This window comes from Peromyscus maniculatus, chromosome 4 (assembly GCF_049852395.1).
Source record: "Peromyscus maniculatus bairdii isolate BWxNUB_F1_BW_parent chromosome 4, HU_Pman_BW_mat_3.1, whole genome shotgun sequence".
In the NCBI taxonomy this organism is placed as follows: Eukaryota; Metazoa; Chordata; class Mammalia; order Rodentia; family Cricetidae; genus Peromyscus; species Peromyscus maniculatus.
Genome location: NC_134855.1, coordinates 19,309,324 through 19,322,387, shown reverse-complemented (window position 1 = coordinate 19,322,387; position 13,064 = coordinate 19,309,324).

The following is a 13,064-nucleotide window of genomic DNA, read 5'->3' as shown; positions in this document are numbered from 1 at the left end:
TTAGGCATTAATGCATTGACAGATTTTTTTTTTCTCCATTTCTGCTTGATTCTGTCCTAGGTTTCTGGGCCACCCAGCCTCGTGGCCCTGGCACCCCAGGCAGTGCCAGAGGTGGGCTTATTTTTGTGGCATGTGTCTCAGACTGAACCAGTCATTGGTTAGCTACTCCCACAATCTCTGTCCGAGCACATCCCATAGGTAGGACAGGCTAAAGATTAAAAGTTGTATGAATGGGTAGGTGTCCCAATCTCTCCATTGGAAGCCTTGCCTGGTCACAGGAGATGGACATTTCAGGATACAGGTCCAATATTGCTATGAGTCTTCTCTGAGGTCATCTTTATTGATTCCTGGGAATTTCCTTGCACCAGGTTTCTACCTGATCTGAAATGTCCGCAGTTTCCAGTCATCTCTTTCAGTACAATCCCCCTTCCTCCACACTAACCCAACCCCTCATGGACTCATCCCCACATGCGCCTAGTCCACCCACAAGATCTCTTCTATTTCTTCTTCCCAAGGAGATCTATGCATGCCCACTTGAGCCCTTGTTACATTGCCTCTGTGGGTCTGTGGGTTGTAGAATGGTTATCTACAATGGTTATGATAATTGTGGTAGTCACCAATCTGAGTATAGTAGACTGTCATTAGGCATCATTATGTTGACAGATTTTTTTTTTTCTCTATTTCTGCTTGATTCTCATTACCTCGCTGTTGGTGAAATTAAGGCCACTCCATGTAGTTAAACGGAAGATTGATTTAGTGGGTAACTTAGAAATGAAGGGATATGTAGGTCGCAGGGTCTGGGGAAGGTGTATCACAGTCCAGCGAGAGCTCGGTCAATCTCCACCGTCCAGGGTCCAGGAACCAGGAACCAAGAGAGAGCTCGCCCATCCTGATCTCGGGTCTCCAGGGTCCTCCCTTGGCCCTGCCTTGTAGGCGTGACAGTTGCCGAAGCCTCAATGGGGGTTGGAACTTCCAGATCAAAGCTGGAATGGCTACCTACTACACCTCGCCTCTATGAGTATGTGAGTTGTAGAATGGTTATCAATGACTTTGCAGGTTATATCCACTTATAAATGAGTACATACTGTGTTTCTCTTTCTAGGTCTGTGTTAACTTACTCAGGATGATCATTTCTAGTTCTATCCATTTGCTGCAAATTTCCTGGTGTCATTGTTTTAACAGCTGAGTAATACTCCATTGTGTAAATCTACCACATTTTCTTCATCCATTCTTTAGTTGAGGGGCATCTAGGTTGTTTCAAGTTTCTAGCTATTAAAAATAAAACTGTATACCAACCACAGATCCCCCTTGTCATCCCTCCTCCTGCTTCCCTCAAATCTTTTCCCCCAACCCACCCTCTGTCCCCTCCTCCAAAAAGGTAAGGCCTGCCTTGGGGAGTCAGCAAAGACTGGTACATTCGGTTGAGGCAGGTCCAAGCTCCTTGTCCTGTATCAAGGCTTTGCACCATGTCCCATCATAGGTAATGGGCTCCAAAAATCCAGAGATAGATCTTGATCTCACTGCCAGGGACCCCTTAAACAGACCAAGCTACACAGCTGTCTCCCATATGCAGAGGGCTTAGTCCAGTCCCATGCATGCTCCACAGCAGTTGGTCTAAAGTTCATGAGTTCCCACTAGTTTGATTTCGTTATCTCTGTAGGTTTCCCCATCATGATGTTGATGACTCATAGAATCCATCTTCTCTCTCTTTGACTGGACTCCTGGAGTTTGCCCTGGTGCTTGGCTGTGGATCTGTGGTTGGTATGTAAAATGAATTTAAAAAAAAAAAAAAAAAACAACTTCTTAACATAGAGAAAGAAAAAAAAAAAAGAAAACCTAGGATATAGGGTAAATGTTAACAACTGAACTGTCATTTGTTACTGCTAGGAGAAGCAAAATCAGTTTTCTCCTATAGAGTGACATACGGTATATCAACCCCTCCAGGAGAGGCCACATGTTCAAGAGTAGTAGACCAACAGATGTTGGACTCCAGAGGTTTTTTTTTTTTTATGTGTGTTCATTTATTTGGTTATAGATTGGTGGTTTTATTGAGGAGGTACATGGTTTTATTTTGTTTTCTTGGTTTGAGGAGGTTTGTCATTATATTGGTTTGTTGTTGATGTTGTTTACTGAGAAAAATTTAAATTTGTCTGGGTAGAGAGTGAGAACCGATCTGGAAGGACTTGGGTGGAGTAGAAGAATGTGATCAAATATGTTTAAATTTTAAAATTCTTTTAGATAATAAAAATACATTTGTTTGAATTTTAAGGTTTTGCTCATTTGCAAGGCTTATATTGCTTTAATGTATTTATTTTTATTTTTTTAATTGTTAAAAAAGCTATTGAATAAAATGAAAATCTTACCTTTAAAAAAAAAGCTGCTTGCTGGGCGGTGGTGGCGCATGCCTTTAATCCCAGCACTCGGGAGGTAGAGCCAGGCGGATCTCTGTGAGTTCGAGGCCAGCCTGGGCTACCAAGTGAGTTCCAGGAAAGGCGCAAAGCTACACAGAGAGACCCTGTCTTGAAAAACCAAAAAAAAAAAAAAAAAAAAAAAAAAAAAAAGCTGCTATGAACATAGTTGAACAAGTGTCCTTGGGGTATGATTGAACATCTTTTCAGTTTATGACCGAGAGTATTATTGCTGGATCTTGAGGTAGATCAAATCCCAATCTGAGAAACTGCCATATTGATTTTCAAAGTGGTTGTACAATTTTCGACTCCCAGCATCAATGAAGGAGTGTTCCCCATTGCTCCACATTCTCTCCAATACAAGGTGTCAATTGTGTTTTTGATCTTAGCCATTATAACAGGTATAAGATAGAATCTGAGTCATTTTGATTTGCATTTTCCTGATGGCTAAAGATGTTGAAGATTTCTTTGTTTCTCAATCATTTGAGACTCTTTCACGAGAATTCTTCTGTTTGTTCTGTACTCCATTTTCAAATTGGGTTATTTGGTCTTTTGATGTCTAGTTTCTTGAGTTCTTTACATAATTTGGAAATCAGCACTCTATGGGATGCAGAGTTTGTGAAGATCTTTTCCTTTTCTGTAGGCTGTCCTTTTGTCTATTGAGAGTGTCCTTTGTCTTATAGAAGCTTTTCCATCTCATGATGTCCCATTTCTTTTTTTATTAAGAGATTTTCTATTCATTTTACATACCAAACACAGTTTCCCCTGTACTCCCTCCTTCCGCCCTCCAGTATTCCTCCTCAACCCACTCCCCATTCCCACCTTCTCCAAGGCAAGATTTCCCATGGGGAGTCAGCAGAGCCTGGTACATTCAGTTGAGGCAGGTCCAAGCCCCTCCTCCCTGCACCAAGGCTGCACAAAGTGTCTCACTAGGTTCCAAAAAAGCTGGCTCATAAACTAGGGACAGGTCCTGATCCCATTGCTTGCCCCCCCCCCGCCCCCCACCCCTATACAGTTCAAGCTAAACAACTGTCTCGCTTATCCAGAGGGCCTAGTCCAGTACCATGGGGGCTCCTCAGCTCTTGGTCCACAGTTCATGCATTTCTACTAGTTTGGCTAGTTGTCACTGTACTTTTTCCAGTCATGGTCTCTATATCCCTTGCTCATGGAATCCCTCCTCTCTCTCATTGATTGGCCTCGGTGAGCTCTGCCTGGGACTGGCAGTGGATCTCTGCATCTGCTTCCATCAGTCACTGGATGAGGGTTCTATGATGACAGTTAGGGTATTCAGCGATCCAATCACCAGAGTAGGCCAGCTTAGGCACCCTCTCAACTATTACCAGTAGTGTATGGTGGAGTCATCCTTGTGGATTCCTGCAAACCTCCCTAGCACTCTGCTTCTCCCTATTCCCATGGTGATTATCACGGTATCTCTTTCCTTACTCTCCCACTCTGTGGTACAGAGTGACATGTCCCATTTATTAATTATCATTTTAGTGTCTGTGTTACTAGTATTCTATTCAGGAAATTGCTTTGCCAATGCATCCAATGCTATTTCTTACTTTCTCTTCTATCAAATTCAGGGTAACTGGAATTAAGTTGAGGTCTTTGATCCAGTTGGACTTGAGTTTTGAGCAGGATAATAGATATGGATTTAATTACATTTTTCTACATGCCTACCTCCAAGTAGACCAGCACCATTTGCTGAAGATGCTTTCTTTTTTCTATTATATAATTTTTGCTTCTTTGTCAAAAATCAGGTGTCTGTGGGTATGCGGATTTACATCTGGGCCTTTGATTCAATTCCATTGATCCACCTGTTTTTATACCAATATCATGCTTTATTTTATTACTAAAGTTCTGTAGTAGAACTTGAAATCAGGAATGGTGATGCCTCCGAAATTATTTTATTGTACAGGATTGTTTTAGCTATCCTGGGTTTTTTGTTTTTCCATATGAAATTGAGTATAGTTCTCTTGAGGTCTGATAAGAATTGTGTTGGGACTTTTATGGGGATTGCATTGAATCTGTACATTGCTTTGGGTAAGATGGCCATTTTCACTGTGTTAATCCTACCAGTTCATGAGGGTGGGAGGTCATTTCATACTCCAAAATCTCCAATTTCTTTCTTCAAAGACTTGAGGTTCTTGTCATACAGGTCTTTCATTTGCTTGGTACAAGTTACTCCAAGATATTTTATATTATTTGTGACTATTGTGAAGGATGTTATTTCCCTGGTTTCTTTTCAACCTTTTTTTTCCATTGGTATATAAAAAGACTACTAAGGGGTTTTTTTGTTTGTTTGTTTGTTTTTATTAATCTGTACCCAGCAACTTCACTAAAGCTGTTTATTAGGTCTAGGAATTTCCTTATAGAATATTTGGGTATCATATCATCTATAAATAGGCTTCTTTCTTTGCAATTTGTATCCCCTTCTTCTTCTTCACTTGTCTTACTGCTCTAGCTGGAACTTTGAGTACTATTAAATAGATATGGGGAGAGTAGATAGCTTTGTCTTGTTCCTGATTTTAGTGCAATTGCTTTGAGTTTCTCTCCATTTAATTTGATGTTGGCTTGCTCTATTTATTACTTTTTGTTATATTCCTTGTATCCCTGATCTCTCCAAGAGTTTTATAATGAAGTGATGTTGAATTTTTTCAAAGGCTTTTTCAGCATCTAATGAGATGAACATGTGTTTTTTTTTTCCCCTTCAGTTTGTTTATATGGTAGATTACATTGAAAGATTTTCACATGTTGAACCATTCCTGCATGTCTGGGAGGTAGCCTACTTGATCATGGTGGATGACCTTTATGATGTATTCTTGGATTCAGTTTGCAAGTATTTTATTGAATATTTTTCATTCGTGTTCATGAGGGAAATTCATTTGTAATTCTCTTTATTTCTTGCTTGTGTCGTTTGGGTAACTATAGCCTCACAAAAAGAATTTGGCAATGCTCCTTCTGTTTCTATTTTGTGGAATAATTTGAGGAATATTTTTGTATTAGCTCTTCTTTGAAAGTCTGGTAGAATTCTGCTTTAAAACTATTAGGCTCTGGGTTTTTATTTTCTTTTTGTTGGGAGACTTTTAATGATCACTTCTATTTCTTTGGAGCTTATAGGTCTACTTAAATTGTTTGTCAGATTTTGATTTCATTTTGGTATGTGGTATCCATCAAGAAATTTGTCCATTTCTGTTAGATTTTCCAATTTTGTGAAGTACACATTTTATGTGACCTAATCACTTTCTGGATTTCCTCAGTGTTTGTTGTTATGTCCCCCTTTTTGTTTTAAATTTGTTAATTTGAATATTGTCTCCCTGCCCTTTAGTCAGTTTTGATAAGGGTTTGTTTATCTTGTTGATTTTCTAAAAGAACCAACTCTTTATTTCATTGATTCTTTATATTGCTCTCTATGTTTATATTTTGTTGATTTCAATCCTCAATTTGATTATTTCCTGCCATCTATTCCTCTTGGGTGAGTTTGCTTATTTTTGTTCTAGAGATTTCAGTTGTACTGTTAAGTCTCTTATGAGATTTCCCCAAATTCTTTATGCAGGCATTTGGTGCTGTGAACATTTCTTTTAGCACTTTCATTATGTCCCTCAAGTTTGGGTATGTTTATGCACTCATTTTTGTTTAATTCTAGGAAATCTTTAATTTCTTTATTTCTTTCTTGACCCAGTTGTAATTCGTTTGTGAGTTTTTCAGTTTCCATGAGTTTGTAGGCTTTCTGTAGTTTGTGTTGTTGTTGAACTCCAGATTTAATCCATAGTGGTCTAATAAAATACAGAAGGTTATTCCAACGTTTTTGTTAAGACAAGCTTTGTGACTGAGTATGTGGTCAGTTTTGAAGAAGGTTCCATGAGGTGCTCAGAAGAAGATATATTCTTTTGTTTAGGTTAAATGTTCTGTAGATATCAGTTAGTTCCATTTGGATCATAATGTCTATTAGTTATTTCTTTGTTTAGTTTCTGTATGGATTATCTGTCCTTTGGTAAGAGTGGAGTATTATAGTCTCACACTATTAATGTTTGGAGATCAATGTGTGACTGAAGCTTTAGTAATGTTTGTTTTACAAATGTAGAGCCCTTGTATTTGGGGCCTAGATGTTCAGAGTTGAGATATCATATTGGAGGATTTTTCCTTTAATGAGATGAAATGTCCTTTTCCAGCTCCTTTGATTAATTTTGGTTTAAAGTCTATTTTGTTAGATATTAGGATAGCAACATCAGCTTCTTTCTTAGGTCCATCTGATTGGAAAATCTTTTCCAACCCTTTACTCTGAGGTAATGTCTATATTTGATATTGAGGCCTTCCCCTTTCTGATAAGAAACAGAAGATGTGTGAATGGGGTGGGACAGTGCAGAAGTGGGGGGAGGGAATGGGAGGAAAGGATGGTGGGTAAACTGTGATCAGGTTGCAAAATAAGTAAATTTCCCCTTTCCAGGGAGATCTGTGTGAGCTCCTTTTCACCTAGCCTCTCTTGGTTGGTGGATTGTAGCATAGTTATCTTTTATTACACAGCTACTGTCCACTTATGAGTGAATATAAAGCATGTTTTTCTTGTTCAGCCTGAGTTACCTCACTTAAGATGATTTTTCTAGTTCCATCCATTTTCCTGCAAATTTGGTTGTGTTCTCTTTTTAGTAACTGAGTAATACTCCATTGTGTAAGTATACCATGTTTTCTTCATCCATTCCTTGGTTGACAGTCATCTAGGTTGTTTCCACATTCTGGCTATTAAAAATAAATGAACATATTTGAGCAAGTGTTGTTGTGGTATAACTGAGCATCCTTTGAATATATGCCCAAGAGTGGTATAGCTAGGTCGTTCAGTAGTAGATTGATTCCCAATTCTCTGAGAAACTGCCACACTGATTTCCAAAGTGGCTGTAGAAGTTTGCACTCCCAGCAGCAATGGAGTAGTGTTCCCCTTGCTCCACATCCTCTTTAGTGTGAGCTGTCACTTGAGTTTTTTTTAATCTTAGCCATTCAGACAGGTGTAAAATGGAATATCAGAATCATTTTGATTTGTATTATCATGATGGCTAAGGATGATGAACATCTCCTTAAATCTTTCTGGGCCATTTGAGATTCTTCTGTTGAGAATTCTCTGTTTAGATCTGCACCCCATTTTTTAAATGGGTTATTTGGTTTGTTGGAAATAGAGGAGATTTCATGAGTAGAGTGAAGGCAGGTGGGAGTGGTAATATGAGAGATCAGGTTGTATGAGGACAGAGGGGAAGATTACTGAAAGAGACTACTGGAAGGAGGAGGCATTTCGGATCAGGTAAAAACCTGGTGCAAGAGAATCTCCAGGAATCTACAAAGAAGACCGCACCTTAGACTCCTACCAATAGCAGACAAAGTAGCCCAAACCGGCCACCTCTTGTGACCAGATTGGTGCCTAATCCAATTGTCATCAAAAGGCTTCATCTGGCAACTGAAGGAAGCAGATGTGGAGACCCACAGCCAAATATTAGGTGGAGTTTGGGGAATCCTGCAGAAGAGAAGAAAGGAGGGTAGGAGCCAGAGGGGTCAAGGACACCACAAGAAAACTCAGAATCAACTAATCTGGGCTCACAGGAGCGCACAGAGACTGAACCAATATCCAGGAAGCCTACATGGGACTGATTCAGTCACTCTGCATATACGTTAAAATTCTGTAGCTGTTCCTTTTGTGGGACTCCTAACAGTGAGAACAGGGGCTGTCTCTGACTCTTTTATAGGCTTTTGGGACCCTAATCCTCACACTGGGTTGCCTTGTCCAGCCTTAATACATGAGGAGCTGCTTGGTCTTCCTGCACTTATTATGCCATGTTTTGTTGATACTTATGGGAGATCTGACCTTTCCTAAACAGAAATGGAGGAGGAGTGGATTGGGGGGTTGGAACAGAGGGGGAGTTGGAGGAACTAAGAGGAGAGAAAGGAGGGGAAATTGATGCTGGGAAATAAAATAAACAAATACATAAATGTATTACAATGAATAAATAGACAAATTTATTTTTAAAAAAACAAATATTGATTTCTGTCAGATAGGTTTAAGAAAGAATGTTGCAAGGAAGCATGTGAGTGACAAGTATAATAAATAATGAACTTGTAGCTTTAAAAATAAAAAATAAAAAGAATTGGCATTGAGAAGCTATTGATATTTCCAACAGAAGAATGGGTGTGAGGCTGTGGGTAATTCCAGTCTTAGCTCATGATGCCTGCTTCCTAATTGTGGTAAACAGCTCTTCTGATATGTTTCATGTGCTGTGTGCTCTGTGGATTTTTTTTGTTTATGAAGTGATTCCTAATGATATCCCTGCTGTACACTTAGACCAGAGCCTAGCATAATCATTAGCAGATATGTTTCATCCAGCAACTGATAGGAGCAGATATAGACACCCGTAGTCAAACATTAGGCACAGCTTGGGGGACCCTAGAGAAGAGGACAAGGAAAGGCTATAGGAGCCAGAGGGGTCAAGATACCACAACAAAACAGCGTACAGAATCAAGTAACCAGGGCTCATGGGAGGCTCACAGAGATTCAACCGACGATCAGGGAGCCTGTGTGAATCTGACCTATGTCCACCGCATATATGCTGTGATTGTGTTGCCAATGTATGCAGAAAATATCTACCATAGGGTACTCCCTCTGGATATTTACAGCATGCAGTCTACTTCCCTACAGAGACTGCTCCTACTGACTTTAGGTAAATTGGTCTACTTGATCCAGCTGTAGAGTATAAGCTCTGCTTTCCTGTTAATCTGTACATAGTAACCCTGCCTCCTTGTTCAGCTATATACCACATAACACTTCCACCGTGTTGCACTGTGTATAATAAACATGGTGCACTTTTGTGGGGGCTATGGTTCTCCAGCTGTTAGGCCAGATTACTTGACCACAGCTTTCTATCCATGTGTCCATCATCATTTTGTATTTTCTTCCTTCTCTTGGCACCCTAGTCATATCTGTCCCTGATATTGGATATTGCAGATACCGAGATCTCAATAAACCTTCTTCACAAAGTCTGCTCGTCCTTTACTGCTTCATTGAATGAATTAAGAGGAGACAGACATTGAAGTATAAAAGTAGGCTTATTACAAAATGCAACAGTAACTCTCATGGATGACAAAATGGGCCATTGTATAAAATAACACACAGGTAATAGGATCTAATCTTCAATACCTGGCATTAAAGAAAGCCAATGGCAATACGCCATATTTTGGAGAACTCTCTTGGACTCTACTGACCAGCAACTAGAAAGGCAGTTTCCCATGACTGACATTGGAGTTTTTGTTAGATATTCTGATTCTCCAGGGAGCATCATCACCATAAGTGTACATATAACTTTCTATATTAAATATACTGTTACTAAACATAAATATGAAACACCAGTATCGCAGACTGTGGGAGGCCAGCTCCCAGATTTGCTCCATGGCAATGAAAAAGAAGACCTCAGAGTAGTGAGAGTCGAGGGAACATTATTATCTGATGGCTAGACCTTTTGTGAAAACTTTTTTCTCTCATTTCTTCCCATTTTCCCAGTGGCTGATGCTTTTAGCTGAAAAAAACAAAACAAAACAAACAAACAAAAAAACCTCACCTCCTTGGGACCAAGCATACACCACAGTGGTTTTGAAGGCAACTAAGAGGACAAAACCACAGTAACTAAAATTATTATGTTATTTTGTTAGCATTATAATTCCAGACTCTAACCACCATATGTGCAATCAGGGAACATTGTCCCAACCCTGCCCCTCTGCCTCCACAATAGAAGAGTGAATCAATAAATAATTTAAAAAAATACTATATCTGGATGTACTTGTATGTGATACATAAAATATAAATTTGGAATAAGAAATTATTAAGGGAGGTAATACTTTAGTTTTTGTTTGTTTGTTTTGTTTTGTTTTTGCTTGGCTGTCCTGAAACTCACCATGTAGACAAGGCTGGCTTCAATTCACAGAAATCAACCTGGCCCTATCTTCCAATTGCTGGGATTAAAAGTGTATACCACCCATCATGCCAGGCTTAAGAATGTAATACCTAGTTCTGTTCAGTATGGGATGTAATAACTTTACAGGTCTGCACAGAAAGTCAGATAGTGACAGGAACAAAGGAATTTAACTCAGAAGATAAGGTCAGTCCTGAGAGTAATGATTTGTCATTCTAAACACACAAATTGCTTTAAAATGTATTATGTTATTGTTGTATATGATGTCATATACATATAATCCAGAACTTGGAAGGTTGCAACATGAGGATCAAGAGTTCAAATCACCTGCAGGCAATTAATGAATTCAAGTCCACCTTGGTGACAGAGAGCACATCTTTAGAAAAAAAAAAAAAAGAAGAAGAGAAGAAAATGAGAGAACTTTTATCAGTTGGGAAGCAGAAGTTTGGTAAAGTTAAAAATAAGGAATGTCTTTGTTTAGTCTGGGTTGTAACTATTAATTTTAATTTGTTTGTTTCTTCCTTTCTTTCTTGTAACAAAATCAAAGTGGGATAGAATAAGGATGAAAATGTGAAAAATTTTAAATTGAACGTCTCCATACTCCAGAAAGGAAAAGGAGAGAAAAAAATTAACAAATGTTTCTTTTAGCTCGAGATTTATTTTGAAGTGTTTGTCAATTACATGTCCAATTTTTATATAAAATACTCTATATGTAATAGTAGTTTGTTGCTCTGTAGTTTGTGTTATCTTATAATTTAAACCTTGGAGCCTTTTAACTTCTTTATGAAAACTGATATGAACAGGAAAATAACTCTAGAAAAAAGAAATGTTGAGTCAAAAATCATAGTCACTATATTGGATAAGGTTAAACAGATGACAAACCACAGAACTGGCCAATATTTAAGCAGAATTGTTAGCTATGATCAAAAGTGCTGCATATATAGATACTGAGCTGTGTGTGCATTGTAAGAATCCATGCTTTTATTGAGAAAAATTAAATATAGTTCTATGTGGATTGGGAAGGAAATGGAATAGAACAGTGAAAATGAACCCTTGCCCTGGACTTTTTGTATACACTATTAAAGCCAATTGGTTTGACTAACAGATTCATCAGTGCAGATGGCTGGCTCCTTGGCTTCTTTTCTTTTGGTGGGTTATGGGCTTTCCTTGGACCCCATCCTTGGGCTGCTGCCACACCAAATAGATGCTTTAAAAACCCACTAGGGCTTCTACCATTCTGCACAGAAGCAGTCAGCCTCATCTTCATTGTCATTGTCTGCAGATTTGGTGAGACAATTGGGAATTCTTATAGGGAGGAATCAGTTAAAAGAGAGAGTTTTTCCCACATTATAAAATGGAAAACAATATTTCAATGGAGGGAGTTAGGTCTCTGTATGATAATACACTGGACAGTTTGAAAATGGAGCAATTAAATGAGAGGATAATTAATTTAGATGAGATTTATGTAATGTCAATTATAAATATTATCTGTTTGATCATTTTTGTTTCATCATTAAAAAGTTGTTTAATATGAGTACTAAGATAAAAGCTTTAGAAAAGCTTTTTAAAACAGATTGTAGAGCTATTCAGACCCAGACAGAGGAGTTGAAAGAGAACCAATCTCAGCATTGCATTATAAGATTAAGAGAGGAACAGCCTAATGTTTCCAACATCCAACCTTAATTTATCCAGTAACCTTACAGGGACTCCAAATGGTAGATATCCCCAAGGATATTCCGGAGGCTGTGGAAGAACTCTATTCACTCCTGTGCAAATGTGAGATTTGAGGCCATTCAAGGAAGCAATATGTGGGGAGCCACTTCACCCCCACTTTTCCTCGGGGTACTCTTGAGCAGGAGCAGCAGGAAATATTAGAGAGAAATACAGCTGGAGAGAGGGGGGGGCAGAAACATAGGATAGCCTAGGGAGGGCTTATTCATCCTTATTCATCAGGCACTAACTGTATCTGCAAAGGGCTTTTAGAGGAATGCCAAGGGGAGGAACAAAAACCTTCCCCACAGGCACAGCCAAATGCAGACGCTTCTAACCACCTGGCAACTTTGTCCATGGTCAAATCATCCTCTTATGCAGCTCTGTTGTGTCAGTCAAACTCAGATCTCATAAGGAAACTTCTCTGGGCTCATATAGCAATACTCTCATATGACACACATTCACCTTTTGTGAAGCAGATGTTAAACTTGTGGTCAAGTTGCAATGGAATTATCCCTCAAGACTGGAAAGACTTGGAGCCTGCTCCTCAGTTACAGTGGAAGACCTGGTGGGAAGATGAGGCTAAGACCACTGAACAATGAAGTAGGGCTAGAGGTATGTAAATCTCAAGACCAACTTCTTGGAGAGGGAGATTATGCTAATGTACAAAGGCAATCTCTGTATGATAACCACACCCTAGCTTTATGCCACACAGGAGCCTTGAATGTTTGGGACAGAACTGAAGGAGTAAGAAAGAAATCCAAGTTATTTCTCTAAAGTTATACAGGGCCCAAAAGAAACCTTCAGTGATTTGTTGTTACAAAGATTGACTTCAACAGTAAATAGAATGATACCAAATTGAGAAGCTAGAGAAATGATAATTGAATCTCTGAATTTTGAAAATGCCAATGCACAATACAAAAGGGTAATTAGGCCATTGAAGGCAAGACCAGCACCCTTAGAGGAATGGATCTAAGATATAATCAATACTGAATCTCATAAC